The sequence below is a fragment of the Eleutherodactylus coqui genome, chromosome 5, assembly GCF_035609145.1.
Source record: "Eleutherodactylus coqui strain aEleCoq1 chromosome 5, aEleCoq1.hap1, whole genome shotgun sequence".
NCBI classification, from domain to species: domain Eukaryota; kingdom Metazoa; phylum Chordata; class Amphibia; order Anura; family Eleutherodactylidae; genus Eleutherodactylus; species Eleutherodactylus coqui.
In genome coordinates this window covers 27,960,219-27,979,273 of record NC_089841.1, presented here as the reverse complement: position 1 = coordinate 27,979,273, position 19,055 = coordinate 27,960,219, and the positions used below count along the sequence as shown (strand labels likewise).

At 41.8% G+C, this 19,055-nt stretch overlaps 1 pseudogene; it reads right to left on the bottom strand.

Moving 5' to 3' along the window:
• The window catches only part of LOC136628724 (zinc finger protein 271-like), a 52,469-nt pseudogene extending 39,191 nt beyond the window's left edge, over positions 1-13,278 (bottom strand).
• Between the last annotated feature and the right edge of the window lie 5,777 nt (positions 13,279-19,055).

Below are 19,055 nucleotides of genomic sequence, written 5' to 3'. Positions count from 1 at the left end.
GAGGCTTGCCGCGAGGGGCTACTTTGGGAAACAGTTGGGGGATTCTTCACTCTGGCCCTGCCTCTACCCCTGGCCACTTCACTGCCTCTTCCAACCTGTCCTGCTGCTGCACTTGCCTCCCCCTCTGAAGCCCTGTCCTCAGTAGGCTTAGCAAACCAGGTGGGGTCAGTCACTTCATCGTCCAGCTGCTCTTCCCCTGAATCCTCTGTGTGCTCCTCCCTCGGACTTACTGCCCTTACTACTACCTCACTGACAGACAACTGTGTCTCATCATCCTCATCCACAAAAAGCTCTTGAGACAGTTGCCGGAAGTCCCCAGCCTCATCACCCGGACCCCGGGAACTTTCCAAAGGTTGGGCATCGGTCACGACAAACTCCTCAGGTGAGAGAGAAACCGTTTTTTCCCCACTCATGGCAGGGACCCGAGAACAGTTCCTGGGAGTCTGCCTGCTTAGAATATCCCATTTTCATGGAGTGAGGAGGCTGGGAGGAAGGAGGAGCAGCAGCCAGAGGATTCGGAGTTGCAGTCCCTAGGCCAGGAGTAGTGGACTGCGTAGAAGACTGGGTGGTCGATACATTGCTAGAGGCGTTTTATGCCATCTATGACAGAACCTGCTCGCACTGCTCTGTTTGTAACAAGGTCTACCACGCGGACCCATAAATTGTGATATGAAGCTGGGGAGCCCAGAAACTTGCCTCTCTCCTAATCCCTGCAGCAGCCAGCTGTGATTTACCACGACCAGGAACTCGGCCTGTGCCCACACCCTCACTTGCACGTCCGCGTCTTTCACCCTTACCCCTACTCCTCATCATGGCGGATTAAGAATAGAGCAGGGCCCAAATAAATTACCCCCCTGTACAGCACTGACAACTGTGGCTTAATTCACCGCACACAGAGACTTGTAGATAGCGGAGGCTCTATGCTGTGACTTGAAAAAATTAACCTGCTGTCTTGCGCTGATACCTGAATATACTTTGCAGTGGCCCCGGTAATATTACAGTACTGTTTAGCAGTGAGACCTCTGTCTAATGCACTGCAGACACAGAACGATATAACTGAAGTCATTTGCAGTAGGCTAGGAAATTTTAGAGTGTAGTTTCATGGTGCGAGCTGGTTGTACGGCACTGCAGGCTGAGACCGCTATTACTGAAAGGCTGGGAACAGGCCTAGATGCGTAATACAAAAATTGATGCACTACTACACCCAGTCAGCCACAACTATAATGCACACGGTCAGATGTAGCCCTAAAAAGGACCGTTGGGGTTCTTGAAGACAGGATCCTACTCTAACACTTGCCCTATATAAGCAGCTCTTTGCCTCAACTCTGCCTACAGCACTGCAGACATAGAACAGTATAGCTGAAATAGCCTGCACAGCCCGAGATGCTTGGAAAAAAAAATCGGTGCACTACTGCTCCCAGCCAGCCACAACAGTAATGCACACTATGAGGAGTAGCCCTAAGAAGGACCGTTGGGGTTCTTGAAGGCAGGATCCTACGCTAACACTATCCCTGTATAAGCAGCAGCACTTTCCCTAACCTCTGCCAGCATGCGTCTGAAGCGAGTCGCAGGCGGGACCAGTTTAAGTACTCGACGGGCATCTGACCGGCCCAACCACTCACTACTGTGGGGAGGAAGAGGGCTGGCATGTCACAGCAGGAAGTGGTAATGCCTTCCCCGTCTATTGGCTAGAAAATGGCGCTACACATGGGGGGAAGGAAATGCAATTGACTCAAGTACCGCGTGTTGTTCGTCTCGAGGACCCTAATGCTCGGACGAGTGTGCTCGCTCATCTCTAGTGGTATGTAAGAATAGAGCTCCACAACATCACATGCAAGCCATTCATATTCCTTTTCCCATGTGAAACCATTACACTGCTGTATGACACACTTACAGTCAATAAGGTGTCCTGGTGTTCTACGTACCACAGGTTGCAGAGCATGGTCTACCCAGACACTTAACCCCTTAGTGACGGAGCTTTTTTGCATTTTCGTTTTTTCCTACTCCCTTTTAAAAAATCGTAGTTCCTTTGTTTATCCATCGACGTCACTGAATGAGGGCTTGTTTTTTTTGCAGGATGAGTTGTATTTTTCAATGGCACTATTTATTGTACCATACAATGTACTGAAAAACTTTTTAAAAATTCCTAGCGGAGATAAATGAAAAAAAAAAACGACATTCCACCATCTTTCAGTGCGTCTTGTTTCTACGGCGCACAAACTGTAACAAAAAACGACCTGATAACTTTATTCTATGGGTCAGTACGATTACTATAATACCAAACTTATATAGTTTTTTTTTTTTGCTGTACTAATTGTATTTTTTTTAAAGATATTTAATTTTTAAAAATTGTATTCTGTGTCCATTTTCTGTGCACAATAACTTTTTTTTTTTTTTTGGGGACATAGTTAAGTTAGGGCTCATTTTGTGCGGTACATCCTGGTCATTTCCGTTGGTACCATTTTCGCATACAATTGACTTTTTGATCGCTTTTTATTACATTTTTTCTCGGAGATAGGGTGACAGAAAAACTGCATTTCGGGCGTTCTGTTTGTTTTTTTTGGACCACGTTCACCGTGCGGGGTAAATAATATGTTACTTTGATAGATCGGACTTTTATAGATGCAGCTATACCAAACACATATTTGGTTTATTATTTTGATTTTTTTAATTGCAAATATGGCAAAAGGGCTTTTTTAAAAAAGTTTTATTACTTTTTTTTTTCAATAATTACTAAAACTTTATTGATCTTATTTTTACACTTTCTTTTAGTCCTCCTAGAAGACTACAACCAGCGATGCTTTGATCACTCCTGCAGCATGACATAATGCTATAGCATTACGTCATGCTGCTTTTTTGACAGGCTGTCTATGAAGTCACCCTTTCAGAAGGCCCCCGGCTGCCATGACATCTGCATAGCTCCCCCGATCTCACCGCGCGGGGGGGGGGGGGTACAGGACCCCCGAACATCGTTTGGGGGATTTAAATGCTGCTGTCAGAGTTGACAGCAGCATTTAAAGGGTTAATAGTCGCAATTGGCCGAACGGCCGATTGCAGCTATTGCCCACGGTTGTCAGCTGTAATAAACAGCTGATGCCCGCACTGTATGGAGGGAGATAGCAGCGGTATATCCCTCTATACACGTCCTGCAATAGCAGGATGTAAAAAGACTATAGGGCCGTCACTAAGGGGTTAAGTGCTCACAAGGAGACCCAATGCCTGCAACAATCGGACGCATAGGTGGAGGAAAAATGTTTTCATAGATTTTGGGTAATCCATAAAACATAACATAGTTATTGGGTGCTCTGGGTGTAGGAGAGTAGCTTCCTTATTTGTTAGAGCTTCCAGGGCATTGACCTTCTTCCAAAAGGTATGTAGTTTCTCCATGCATTCTTGTGTTGAATCTTCTTTGAGCCTTTCATTAGAGTTGATCATTGTCCAGCATTTTATGTATAAGATTTGAATATAATGTAGCCCATAAGAACTATATTTCCACCCTTATCCAACTTCTTTAGAATGATATTTTCATTAGCCTTTAGGATTTTCAGCATTTCGTATTGTTTTTTGATAGATTTCTGTATTTTGACTTCACTTTATGTAACTGTTTTTGTAATTCTTTTAGTTCTGTTTCCATCATTTGCTGGAAGTCCTCCACACATTTCATTCTTGCTGACATAGGGTAGAAAGAACAGTTCCATATATTCATGCTTGGTTTCTCCTTTTTATTCTCTATTTCTGTACTTGCACTCTCTCTTTCCAAATCCTGAAGATCTAGTAGTACCATTACTTCAGCAAAATGTTTTCTTTGGTATTCATTGTGTTTTGCTAATCCCTCTAGAATTAACATTTTCATTATCCATATTGTGGCTTCAAAGAAATGTTTTTGTAACTACAAGGGCTCTGACGAACCGATTCAGATCGGTAAAGGTTGGAAATAATGCAAAATTTTCACCCGGTACAAAATGTAGTCCTTTATTTAGAACCTATAGTTGTTCTTCAGATGTAACAACAGGGGTTAGAAGTCCTGTGTTATTATTCATTTCCTCCCCACCCGACTCGGGTATCTCCTTTTTCTTTCTAGCTCTTCTAACCCGTTTTTTGATGTTCTTGGTTTGTTTTCATTTCTGATGGTGGAATCTTCTGAGCTTGATTGGTTACGGCTTCACCATTTATAATTTGTATCCCATTCCATAAAATCAGACGAGGAGAAGGTTACTCTTGTTCATGACTTGTTGTTCTGCCCTTTATCTTTCATAATCGATTCCGGTTTCCCGTGACGGGTGTTACCTTTCCATTTGTAGATTTCTCCTCTGTTGTAATCTGTTTGGTCCCTCTCAAATTTGTGTTTCTTTATCAGCATGATGGATTCCTCCAGTTTAAATCGATTTACCTCGATCCTTATCTGCATATTTTCATATTCAGTCAGACTGACTGTTTCTATAAGTGATTTCTCAGTTCCTCCAATGTTCATGTTTAGTTCTTGAAGCTCGTATTGTTCATATTTCATAATCAGCTCCGGAAGCCTTAAGGAACATTCCGACAAGATATTATTCCATTTCTCTGTAAATTCTGTACAGAACACGGTTGTAGGTTTTTCTTATGTGTAACCCCTTGCGGCTCATCGTCAACTTGCTATACTTAGTGACTGCATGCATGTCTCTCCAGGTTTTTAGTTCTTTTCTTTATCCAAAGAGTTGAATAGAGACTTGGTTTCAGCATTAGATTGTAAGGCCTCAGGTGTAGAACTAAATACAGGTGATTATGGGCTGTATGTGTAAAATGTCATAGTCTACAGCTTATCTATATATAGTTGTAGACCAGAACAATTCAATAGTTAACCTTGCAGGTGCCAATTAGCAATGAACAAATACATGCACAAAACAATTTATGTCTTAATGTAATAATAAGCACATACTGTCATTTAATTTAAGCATGAAACTAGAGGTTGCACAAATATTAGCCTGCATGGCAGGGGTTACAATTGGAAATAATTTGCAAGACCAATAAAATAGTTGTGAGCTGCGTTTTCATTGCGGCTTTGCTCAAAAAACAAATGAAGATGCTTCTGTGATTTTCATATGGGGCAATTGTGTCAAGGAGAATTCTGAGGAGATTCTCTGCTTTGCAGAAACTTTCTCCTCCTGACAGAATCTATAAGTCATATTCTAATTGGAAATTAAAAAAAAAATCAATAAGTAAATCTATATATATAAAGCTGAAAGCCCTCACTGACTGACTCACTGACTGACTCACTGACTGACTCACTGACTGACTCACTGACTGACTCACTGACTCACTCACTGACTCACTCACTGACTCACTCACTGACTCACTCACTGACTCACTCACTGACTCACTCACTGACTGACTCGCCAAAAGTTCTCCAACTTCCCCATGTCGTAGAAACATGAATTTTGGCAGAAGCATAGATTATCTCCAAAATAGGAAAATTAATTGGGTCCCAACTCGATTATTATATTCTAGCGCAAAAGAATTAGCGTCGAAATTTAACGTACATAATCTAAATCTCTCACTTCCCAATGTCATAGAAACTTAAAATTTGGCACGGGCATTGAATATGTAATAAATAGGAAAAGCTAATGAGTCCCAACTTGATTATTCAATTCTATGCGCAAAAGAATTAGCGCCCACATTTTATGTACGGAATGTAATTTTCTCACTTCCCAATGTCATAGAAACGTGAAATTTGGCACGAGCATTGATTCTGTTATAAATAGGAAAAGCTGATGGGTCCCAACTCGATTATTCAATTCTATGCGCAAAAGAATTAGCGTCCAAATTTTACGTACGAAATCTAATTCTCTCATTCCCGGTGTCATAGAAACTCAAAATTTGGCATGAGCATTGATTATGTGATAAATAGGAAAAGCTAATGGGTCCCAACTCGATTATTCAATTCTATGCGCAAAAGAATTAGCATCCAAATTTTACGTACGGAATGCATTTTCCTCACTTTCCGGTGTCATAGAAACGTGAAATTTGGCACAAGCATTGATTATGTCATAAATAAAAAAAGCTAATGGGTCCCAACTCAATTATCCAGTTCTATGCGCAAAAGAATTAGCACCCACATTTTACGTACGGAATGTATTTTTCTCACTTTCTGGTGTCATATAAACGTGAAATTTGGCACAAGCATTGATTATGTCATAAATAAGAAAAGCTAATGGGTCCCAACTCGATTATTCAATTCTAGCGTTCACATTTTAAGTACGGAATGTAATTTTCTCACTTTCCGGTGTCATAGAAACGTGAAATTTGGCACGAGCATTGATTATGTCATAAATAGGAAAAGCTAATAGGTCCCAACTGGAATATTCAATTCTATGCACAAAAGAATTAGCGTCCAAATTTTACGTATGGAATCTTATTCTCTCACTTCCTAATGTCATTTTACATAAAGGAAACGTCACATGGTTACCTCCCGTGGTGTTTCCTGGGTAACGCAGAGTGTGAAATATGTTTTTCCGGTATCTCTAAAGTAACCACGACTTCATATGATTTTCCGTGTGAAAACCAGATAAACACCAGTGCCAAATTAACTCGGGCGAAGCCAGGTACATCAGCTAGTATTATGTATGTGGAACTTGTTTAAACTGTATCTGCTTGTGAGTATTTTATACCCTCTTTTTATAAAAATTGTTTTTTTTTTGAATAATGTCTGCATATAAGGATATCATTGGTCATATGTATATACTGAAAGTAGCTAATGATTGATAGATGAATATATTGTGTAAGATCTCTGAAATATCCCCCAGCATTTATAAGGTTAGCTGGGAGGAGGGAGGATCCCTAGTGAGCGTAATATATAAGGGCTATCAGCTGTTTTTAGAAGAACGTTTTAAATGTGTGTTCAAGCAATGGTATGTCAGATGTGACTGAGACCGCTGTGGCGGTGGAAATGTGTTACCTGTAAAGCCTGATCACAAAACTAAGGATATAGGGAATGCCTTTATACATCTATCTATACAAGTTGTAGCTTTGAAGAGGTGGTACGGCACAATAGTCCATATCAGGGTGCAAACATGTGATTGTTCTCAGTTACAGAAATCAAGTAATCTTGTAGATATGATAGCTTTTAATGGCTAACAAAATATATGATGTTAAAGCGATTTTTTTTTTTTTTTTTTTGGACCTGTGCGGGGCCCTTCCTTAGGCTTATAATGGAACAAATCTACAGCCATATTTTCTAAATACACATGATCACATGGGAGGGCAGGAACACGGCAGAGGATGAGAGGGCACAGACAGGTTTGGATAAATAGCATTTAGATAAAGAACACGGGGAGATAACCAGAACAGTAAATAATTAGTCCAGTAACAAGGAATGTGAATTTCTACTTCAGACCTGCAAACAAGGAAAATTGAACAATATCTCTGCAGTCCCACCTATTGGATGGAAGCATTCCTTTAAATTATGTATGAGGTTTTAAAAAGTCTGTAAAACAATAATTGGGAATAGCAAGCCTTCTGGGTGCTCTCCTGGGAGATACTACATCATCCCCAACCCACTCACCCCCAGGTGTCTCCACTCCCCCCTTCCCGGTGCTCTTAAGGACACCCCTCTTGACCTCCTTGCAAACAATTACATTCAATCAGCGCAGAACTTGAAAATGTAAATCTCAGATCGGGCAGATATTGTCAGTACAAATACATAAGATTATACTTCTTTATACATTATAGCCATTGAAGGGGTTAATCCTCTCTCTCAGGTAGGTGATTGGCGCAGAAAACCTTTCCTACATGAGTCTTACTAGATTACGGAGATGTGTGTCCGGGTTTTGTTAGGCTTGAAGTCTAAGTAAGATCTTATGTATTTCTGTTGGCAGTATCTACCGGATTTGTAAATGTTTGCACCCTGATATGGACTATTATGTCTCAGCAGCTTTCCCAAGTTATCACTTATGTATAAAACTCTTGGCTCTCTTGAATTCTGTTAAGAGCTCACCTGAGTGTGAAACGTGTAGGTGGCTTGCTTGCGCCCCAAGTTTTATAGTCCTGTATAAATAAAGTCTGATATGTTACACTGAAGTTGTAGCACCTTTGCCATGTGATCACAGCTGTATATTACTGTGTGCGACTCTTCCTAGTATATGACCCCATAGTGATGAGATGGAGGGGAGACGCCCTTGCTGGGCTCAGCGGTGGAATAAGGTTCTTACTATTATCATCTATGAAAGGGTCATTCTCAAAACCAAAAAATGTCCTAACAAACTCCACAAAGTCCGGGATCGTCAGTGATTCTCCCCTTACTACTTATACACATAATGGGTACCAGCTCTCCCTCATCTCCATCAGTTCATCTAAAGGAAGAAGAAAGACCGGTCCAAACACAAACATGTAAGTTATACAAGTAAACTTTTATCAACAGTTAGAAACCAGTTTAGAGACGCAGTTATATGTATCTGTGTGAAATATTCTATGTACACGGCTGATATAAAGGTGGGTTATCTGGATGCTATTTGTTTCTGGATAACAGATGTTTATCAGTAATTACATACATTTCTTACTTATCACTTAGTGCCCTAAATTGCTTCTTTTTTCTTGTGTAGGACATGTCAATTTACTTTTTACCTGTGTGAATTTTCTGATGCCGAATTAGCTTTGCTTTCCGTGTAAAACATTTCCCTCAATCTGAACAAGAAAATGGCTTCTCTCCTGTGTGATTTCTCTGATGATCAACCAGAGCTGGTTTCTGTCTAAAACTTTCCCCACATTCTGAACAAGAAAATGGCTTCTCTCCTGTGTGAATTCTCTGATGTGTAACAAGGCTTGATTTCGCTGCAAAACATTTCCCACAATCTGAACAAGAAAATGGTTTCTCTCCTGTGTGAATTCTCTGATGTGTAACAAGGTTTGCTTTATGTGCAAAACATTTCCCACATTCTGAACAAGAAAATGGCTTCTCTCCTGTGTGAATTCTCTGATGTGTAACAAGGCTTGATTTCGCTGCAAAACATTTCCCACATTCTGAACAAGAAAATTGCTTCTTTCCTGTGTGAATTCTTTGATGCTGAACTAGCAGTACTTTCTGTGCAAAACATTTCCCACATTCTGAACAAGAACATGGCTTCTCTCCTGTGTGAATTTTTTGATGATCAACAAGGGCTGATTTGAATGCAAAACTTTTCCCACATTCTGAGCAAGAAAATGGCTTCTCTCCTGTGTGAATTCTCTGATGATCAACAAGGGCTGATTTCTGTGTAAAACTTTTCCCACATTCTGAACAAGAAAATGGCTTCTCTCCTGTGTGAATTCTCTGATGTGTAAAAAGGTGTGCTTTCTGTGAAAAACATTTCCCACATTCTGAACAGGAAAAAGGTTTCTCTCCTGTGTGAATTCTCTGATGATCAACAAGGTTTGATTTCACTGCAAAACATTTCCCGCAGTCTGAACAAGAAAATGGCTTCTCTCCTGTGTGAATTCTCTGATGATCAACAAGGACTGATTTGGATGCAAAACATTTCCCACATTCTGAACAAGAAAATGGCTTCTCTCCTGTGTGAATTCTCTGATGATCAACAAGGGCTGATTTCTGTGTAAAACTTTTCCCACATTCTGAACAGGAAAAAGGTTTCTCTCCTGTGTGAATTCTCTGATGATCAACAAGGTTTGATTTCACTGCAAAACATTTCCCACAGTCTGAACAAGAAAATGGCTTCTCTCCAGTGTGGATTCTCTGATGTGTAAAAAGGTTTGCTTTCTTTGTAAAACATTTCCCACAATCTGAACAAGAAAATGGCTTCTCTCCTGTATGGGTTTCTTGATGTTTTCCCCTTCTGTGACCTTTATCAGTGTGTGATGGATCAGAAGGTGGGACCTGTATAAGAGGATCAGATGATGTATTTTGGCTGTGAAGGGCTGAGGGGATATCTGGGATAATGGCAGGTTCTTCATATGTATCTTGTGTGATACCACAATCCTCTACTTTAGTATCTGCAGATATCAGATGTCCCTCTGAGCTCCCGGTACCGTCATCTGCAGAGAGTAAAGCTGATTATTCTTTAATACTACAAACCTTATAAATGATGCTGATATTTTATAACATTTCTATACAAATAACAAGTCATGTAGCAAAATGTAATCATCATCTAAGGGTGCTTTTACACAGGCTGACAGCCGCTAGAGTAATCACTGAAAAGAGCCATTACGGATGACTGTCAGCCCATGTAAACACGGGTCCTGACAGAGCGAGTGAGAATCGCTCACTCATCGAAGTTGCTTGGTTTGCAGCTCACTTAAACACTAAGTGATTGTCGGTGCAGAAAACATCACCAGAAACTGCAGATGTGAATCGGGACTTATGGCAAATTCTGGTTTTCATCAATAACATGGGGGTCCCAAGGGGTCTGAAAAAGGGTCATGAAAAGTACTGGACAGCAGAGTCCTGTACAACCTCTGGGTTCCTGCTCCCGGTAGATCTCCGAGCCCAAGCTACAGGAATAGTATATTCCATACAGATGGAGTTCGGCCATTTCTGCACCAAGATCAGTTTTTGTTTTTCCATAAAAAAAACTCGTATAAAATCTCCCATGAAGCCGGATGTCAGGAACACACAGTGTACAGCAAATATAGAGCTGCTCATCTATAAGACAGCTTAGTACATACAATAATTCTATATCCTGTCATGTCAGACCAGGACTAGGCCGGGGGCAGGGGGGCAGGTGACAACCAAGCTGGGTTGCCCCACACATGTTTATGGCCACCTAGTTTGCCCCTGCTCTCAAAGCTCCTGCCACTACTAGTTCTGACAGTCTTACTCATGGTACCGCTGTGTCCCGCTCTCTCTCACAGGCTGATAGAGTGACCTTCCTCCCGGCTCCAGCGTTCACTGTAGTTGAGTGACCACGTCGGGGGGAAAGAAGTGAGGTCACATTGTGAGCCGGTGAGAGAGCACACAACACAACTGAGAATGATGGGGAAAAGTGGAGGATAATGGGGTCTGTTCAGGTACATTGATGAGCATGGGGGCTGTTTGGGGTACAGTGGAATATGATGTGAGCATTTTGGAGGATGATAGGGACTGTTTGCAGGACCTTGGAGGATGAGGGAGTAGTTTGGGGGACATCAAAGTATGATGCTGCCACTTGGAGATGGACATGAATTATATGGAATTAAATCTTTTGGTGTTTAAAGTTTGCTCTTGGGCCCATAGGACTCTAGCTATACCAATGTTCGGAGTCTCAGAGGAAGTCGCATTACTAACTGAGGCAACAGCAGGGGGCACTATTACATAAAGGGAGATCACAACGGTGGGGGGAGGGGTGGCACTATTACCTAGTGAAACTATAGTGGGCAGCTTGATGGGGAGAGTGCGCTGAAACAAGGTTTGGCCCCATAGATAAGAAAATATAATATTATATTTATCCCAGTGGGGGAGGAGCATTCTTAGTTTTGCTCTAGGTCGCCATGGAATCTACATAACTATCTGCAGCCGGTGACCGAGGAGAATCTGTGACTCTTCTCTGCTGTATTTAGTGGTTACTACTCACCTGGGCGGTTACCTGTAGGAATCCCCTCTTTACACCGCTGATTGCCCCTCACATTTTTCTCTGTAGCATTAATATTGGTTAAATCTTCATCCTGGAACAAAAGCTGTGAGACAAATGTTGTAAGAGTCAGCAGACGGTTGGAGGAGTCATGTGGAAGGTTTTACATGACCAGAAAAGGTCATTAATCATGATGACCAAAAATGACCTGACAGCAGTAGTTATCAGAGTCATGTCAAAGTGGGTGCAGATTTACTTAGATTACAACTGCTCGTTAAAGGGATTCTGTCACCGGGTTCATGACATTTGATTTGAAGCTCATCTAACATAGTAAAATAGTATGCAAGGCTGAAAAAAGACAAGTGCCCATCCAGTTCAGCCCGTTTCTACCCACTCCTGCATGTTGATCCAGAGGAAGGAGGCAAAAAAAAAAAAACCCTAATGGAGGCAGTAGCCAATTTGCTCATTTTTTGGAGGAAAAAATTCCTTCTCAACTCCATAGTGTCAAGCAGAACAATCACTGGATCAATATTTGAAAAAGTTCCTACCTGCCTCTAAGACGGATGATTGGAAGATACCCGGATCACAACCCTTCCGGTTATTAAATGTCTATACCCTGTAATATCGTAGCACACTAAAAAGACATCTTTTCCCTCAAACTCCTCGATCGATTTTGTCACTTCCTCAGGCAGAGAGTTCCAGGGTCTCACTGCTCTTACAGTTAAGAACCCCCTTCTGAGTTGGTGATAAAACCTTCTTTCCTTTAGACGTAGAGGATCCCCTCTTGTTACCGTCGCAGTCCTGGTGTCCCTGGTTCCCAATTCTGACATGATTGGGGTCCTTAGGCCAAGTGATAACATTTTTAATTAGATACGGAGGTTATCAATGCGAAGTTGTATGTCCTTATGGAATGAAGTAGGGTTATCACCCTGGGTCATTCAGAGGTCCAAGGGAATTGTCGTATGCTCACACCCCAGGAAAATGTAGAAGCGACAGTTCTGCCCAATGAGTCTGGTAGGGGATTCCTGCATATAAATAGTGTTCAAATTAAATGGGACACATACACAAGAGCTTGGAGGTATTTAAACCCTTTCCAATCCCTGACTCCCCGGGACCAGGGGTAGAAATTATAAGCGGGTCTAGAGGACCATACATTGTGAGCGCAGTTAGACTAAACTATCACTTTGAGGAAGCCTCTAATATCATTGATTGTCATCTGCTCGCCATTCTGGGACACGAGCCCTCACCCAGAATTTTTGTTTTGCGTGCATGGTTTAAGTGGTCTGCCCTGAGTATAAAGGCAGGATTGTATGTGCGTGGAGTACCTACAGCTGGCTATAATGCATATGTTGGGTGTTGGCTGTGCTTTTGTGCAGGCTACTAATGTATTTGTATTATATTGGGAATGCATCACACAAGAAGGTAGACCCTCACTCTCACAACAGGCGAGGATCCCAAAATTGGCATTTATGGGCTGTAGAAGAGAGGAGACCACGGCACTCCCAAAAACAACCCGCGGGATAAAAGATTTTAGATAGGAAGTCACCAGTATCTTGTACAAAGGAGAGAGCATTGTTGGCAAAAGGACGTAGTATTTTATCAAGGAATATTGCTGCGCTTGTGAAGATAGAACCACATGCTGAGACAATCGGTCTCCAAGGGGGTTCAACAAATCATTATGAATTTTAGATAGGATGTAGAGGGTTGGAGATTTAGGATGTAGGACATCAATGAAGTGAAGGAGTTCGGCATCAATGGTGCCGTCCATCATAGCATCATTCAGTAAAATTCTGAATTTGAAGTCGAGCAGTGGGATCAGACTTCAATGCTTCATAGATGTCACCATCGCTTAATTGTGGCATGACCTCATTAAGATATTTAGTAGTGTCCATAACCACGAGCGCCCCGCCCTTATCAGCCCTTATCAAATTCACATTTAATCATGTTTGGTTTCCCAAATTTGGATTTACCATCAAAACACCTTAACTTTGCCACATCTTTTTGGACCAACACAATGTAGGCCTCAGGGCAGGGATTGGAACAAGGAGGTAAATAGTGGCTTTTGTTGCGCAGACCACACCCACCAGGGAAAAGCCCCCACGGCTTTTTTCTTTGTCTTTTTTTAGGATCTTCATTTGGTCCATGTTCCAGCCCTTTTTTCCCCTGACATCTTTACCACAGTCCATCATGAGCATCACCGTATATTTTTCATGCATGTGTTAATTTCTGTATGGTTTTTCACCTGACACCATTTCTGGTCTATTCCACTTATATATTGCTATATTGCCGGTTTTCATTACATCTATTACTCCTTATTAGTATGTTTTTACTATATACTTCTCTAGATGACGCATAACGTTCACGCATCACTTGTTACTATGCACTCACTGCTACTACACGACACGCTGACGTCACACGCACGGTCACGTGAACCCCGTCTCTTTCACGTGATCGGACGCTGCCACATGATCACCGCTCATAGCTTCTGCTGTGTATAGCTCTACCATATTGATACACAGTGCCTCTACGTCATGACGCCTGCGCCTTGTTTAGCCCCGATCTTACCGGCAGCTGGTGCTTTTCCTTGTCTGCATCTATTTAACTATACTGTGGTTTATACCCTATTATGCTGCTATATGACTGCTAGGCACACAATTTACATAGGCTACCTACATAATAATAGAAATAAATCTTGGCATTTTTATAGCGCGAGCTTGTTGCGCAGTGCTCTTAGGTAGCTATTGCTTGTTACCCCCCCCCCCCCTCCACCCCCACCAGGCTGGCTGCTCATTTTGCCGGTCTCGGAGGGATAGGTCGGCCTTGAGCTGGAGTCATGCGGGGATCGTACCTGCAGCCTTTGGGTTGTGGGCACGAGCTTTCACTCTGCACCACACATGTCATAGCTGTGGCACACGTGACGCTGACGCTTAAGTCTTGGAAATAATTTTTCCTCCCCCCCGAGTGGATTTTTATCCCGCGGGTTGTTTTTGGGAGTGCCGTGGTCTCCTCTCTTCTACAGCCTATAGTTATTATGGACTTCCAACGTGCACCACGGGGAGCGGACTCTCGCTCTGTTATCCTGGCTAATGATGCACCAAGATTTGCTCCAGGTTTTGTGTCCTACACAGATGATGAAATTGAAAAATTACTGGCTGATACTCCTGACGAGAACTTTGCACTCAATCTTCCTACTTCTGATATGCTGATGAACAAATGGGAACAAGTGAACAAGAAAATAGTTACATCTAATTTACACTGATTACGCTAAAACAATATTATAAAGCAGGACGTATTCCAAGAGGCTTGAGACCTAATACTCAGCCTACTTTATTGAGACATAATACCCAGTTTTGTAAAAAATTTGAAGCTATTGTTATTAGATTCTCATTCGACATCATCCTATTAAATATAGAATTTTTACAACATGAAGTTAAGTCGCTACAAGAAAAAAATTTTTCGATTGAGTCTGAGATCACCAGTAAAGTAACTCAACAAGACTGGGATTCTCGACATATGAAATTTGACTCCTTCTTGAAGGGATTCAAGGAAGATCTGGAGGATCGAAAACGATCCAAATGGTTTCGCGACCAACATGACTATGAAGAGGGTGCTGTCTTTTCTTGGCAGGCATTAAAGACTCACCATAGGCAAGGTCCTCTAAGGAACAGAGCTAGATCTAGAGGAAGAAGAACCGACATCAAGGCCACCACTAGGACGATCGACGTCGAATCTAGTCTAGTGGTGAATATATCTTCCAGACCGTTGCCCGCCACCGAAAGTAAGGTACTCGCTAAGGGTCTATCTTTCTGCCCAAAAACTGGGTATATGGACTGGTTTCAGCTTGACCTTGATTTAAAAAGATTCTTCCGCAATTTGCGGTTGAGAAATACTTTCTCTGATAAATCCAGTGGTGCTGTTGCGCAGACCAACCCCCGTGGGGGCTTTTCCCTGGTGGGTGTGGTCTGCGCAACAAAAGCCACTATTTATCTCCTTGTTCCAATCCCTGCCCTGAGGCCTACGTTGCATTGGTCCAAAAAGATGTGGCAAAGTTAAGGTGTTTTGATGGTAAATCCAAATTTGGGAAACCAAACATGAGTAAATGTGAATTTGATGCTTTAAGATCTTTATTTAATGATACAAATATCACAATAAAAGCAGCTGATAAGCTGATTAGCACTTCCAAAAACTGCACTGCCTTGTCCGCACCTATGAGTCCCATAAACTAAATTTAAGGGCTCATAGGAGCTGAAGCGCTGAATCCAGCGATGCAAGTCCTATACTTATTCTCCTTGGTATTCCCCTGCTGTCCGCAGGTATGCCAAGGAGAGTAAGCATATGCTCACTTTCACACGGTCAAGAAAATCAGGAGACTTGTGCAGTGCGGGAAGAAAAAAAAAATCACTGCGTGTTCTATCTTTTTGCTTTCCTCAGAGCACATTGCATGTAGTTTTCAATGACACAGGAAACCACATCTCATGGCATGCGATGCAATGCTTTTGTTGTGGAATATAAAGTGTTAAGTTTCAGAAAGCAATAAGTGTATGCTTCTTACCTTGTATTGGACTATTGACCCTTAAATAGAAGACTAAAACCTATGCTTTTTTAGTGCCAGGAACTAGAATTTTAAGATAAGAAGTCAATAGACAAATTAAATAAGGCTAAGCTAGGTTAACAGAGAAGACACACAACTAGAGCAGAAATATTGTCTAATGCAACAGCAATATCCTGACTTAGGTAATTTCTATGTCTGAGACGAGCCTTAAGAGCTTTAAGACTATTTGGTAGATGTCAATAAGTCTTATGATCAATAAGTATTTTCACCCTTGTAACAGTAAGCTACGTAACACTAATCTTTGTACCAGGCAACATTTGGATACGCCCTTGTCTTTCTGTATAAGAATTGGTAATTTAGATAATAAAGTAGAATTCATTTGAGAAGTGTCTTGACATAACATGGAGTGATTTCATGCTATTGATAGATAATGCTAGCAAAATCTCCTCATCACGGACTTCCATATCTACCAATTTGGCACCTGGCATCAAGGTCATCAGATCGGGACCGGTGTGGTCTGATAACACTTCCCACTGAAAACAATGGGAAACATTTGCTGATCGCTACTTCCCAGAAGTGATGGGAGGCGTTTTTGCCATGAAAATGCCTTGCATCTGCAGGTAAAACGCATCATCTCTGTATCTTAGATTACTGATGGTTCTTCCATCTATTTTCAACCCAATACCCTGATCATTTATGTCCAGCCACCTCAGGATCACTGCCGCATAGAGACAAGACAGGAAAGACAACAAAGATTTCCTGAACGCCCGATGCAGGAGCCTTGAATTGGCCTTTAAGAAGGGTCAAACAAGGGAATTATTTGCCATTTTGAAAAAGATGAAGAAGCCTTTCTCTGCCTGCCAAGCAGCCATAAAGGACCACGATGGGAATGAAATCCGTGACCAGTAAGACATGAAGAAGAGATGGAAAGAATATACAGAAGGACTATAAGTCAGCGCAACAGTGACCATGCAGAGGAACATGGGAGCCAAGAGGATCTGGAACCAGACCTGTTGGAAAGTGAAGTGGGCGATGAGGCAGCTACCAGACAGCAAAACATCTGGCATCAATAGAATCATTGCAGAGCTGCTCTAACCAGTCCCGTGAGCTGCATTAATAACACTATGGCGGGCAATCTGGAGCACCTGTATATGGCCAAAGGATTGGGAAAGATCAGTTTCATCTCACTGCCTAAGAAGGGTGATGTCAAGGTCTGTAGATACTATAGAACAATCTCTCTGATTCCCCATGCCAGCAAGGTGCTTCACCAAAATCATTTAGGGGCATTTAGACAATATCATTGACCAGTAAATTCTTGATATAAAAGTTGGATTCTGCAAGGGTAGAGGGAGCCGTGACCACATCACAAACCTGAGGTGGATCATGGGAAAGGCAAGAGGCCATCAGAACAAACAGCGGTATCATTCACTAAACTGCACAGCTTTGCCAGTCTGAACAAATGGCCGATTTGTGGTAAACCCATGTCAGAATGGTATTTTGTTCCCCTTGCAGCCACCCTGTGGCTGATACATGTGAGCTCATCCTTCAGAAGGTTCCTTATGGCATTCAGTTTGTGAGAAGAACTATGGAAAACTATAGATCCCAACACCGCCAAATACTGACCCTGTGCAAGACCCTAACCTAAATAGAGACCCAAGCCTAGATCCACCCTAAACACAGATACCAAGTCAGACCCTCTCGTAAAAAAAAAAAGACCCCGGGTCAATGCCTTTTTGAATGAAACCCCCCTTAAATACGGAACCCAGTCCAGATCCCACCTAAATACACAGCAATCTAGACCCTCCTGTTCAAAAGGCAGAATTTGCAATAGAAGTTCCAATAGATGGCCTGCATTATTTTATTCCTTCATTGGCACAGGGAAAATCAGTTGATGTAACATCTACTTTCCAAGAGAAAACAGATGCAAAATAGTAATTGAATAGTTCAGCCTTCTCAACGTCATTTTAAACCAATTCTTTAAACCCCTGACACTTTTACTGAACCCCACCATACTTCTGGGTGACGTTATTTTGGCTGGCTGCCCATAGAAGGTCCAGTAGGAAACCTCTTGTCTGAGTGGGTTATGTTCTAACTACCGCGTTTCCCCAAAAATAAGACACCCCCTGAAAGTAAGACATTTGGAGAAGTCCCAAATATAAGGCCAAAAAGTCAGTTTTACAGTAAGCATAATTCTTGTGTGATGGACCCTACCAGACAAGCTCTTTAGAGGGGGATACAGAGACTCCTATCACAGTTACAGCTGATGATTAGCAGTTCTTGTCAAACATTTATAGTGAAAGAGATGACAGTTCAGCCACCTGACTGTATACTTGTGGTCTATAGCTTATTTAGGTGAATGCAGAAGTTAATAATACCACCTCCCAGCAGGCAGAGATGGTACTAACTAATCATGTAATATTGATGCACCATAGGATTGATTGCTTAGAAGAGTGGAAGACAAAGCAGGGGCAGATCTTAACATCAGAACAGTGCCTGCTAAGTAAACAAAAGACTGCACTCCATGGAAGTAACTGCAATGTGTATAGGAAATATTCAGAGACATTTAGAACACAGCAGAAAAGCAGAGGAGGGGTACAGGGATGGGAAAATGTGTTTTTTTTGCCAGAGTGGTGCTTTAGCCCCATAGTGACGAAGCCTGTTTGCGCCTTAGTAACGGAGGCAAATTTTGGAAATCTGACATCCATCACTTAACATATCATAACTCCGTAAAGGTTTTGCATATCCCAGTGATTCTGATATTGTTTTTCGCCACATATTATACTTTAATTAGGTGGTAAAAATAGACCCACAGAATTTGTCTTTGTTTCACATTTTCAACTGTAATATCTCAAATATGTGCAAACATACTGTACAAATTTTTGCCAAGATATATATTTCCATCTCTTTACTTTATTCTGGACGCACGTTTGAAAAACTGTCATTTTTTTTTAACCATTTAGGAGACGTACAAATTTAAAGGGGTTGTCCCGAGG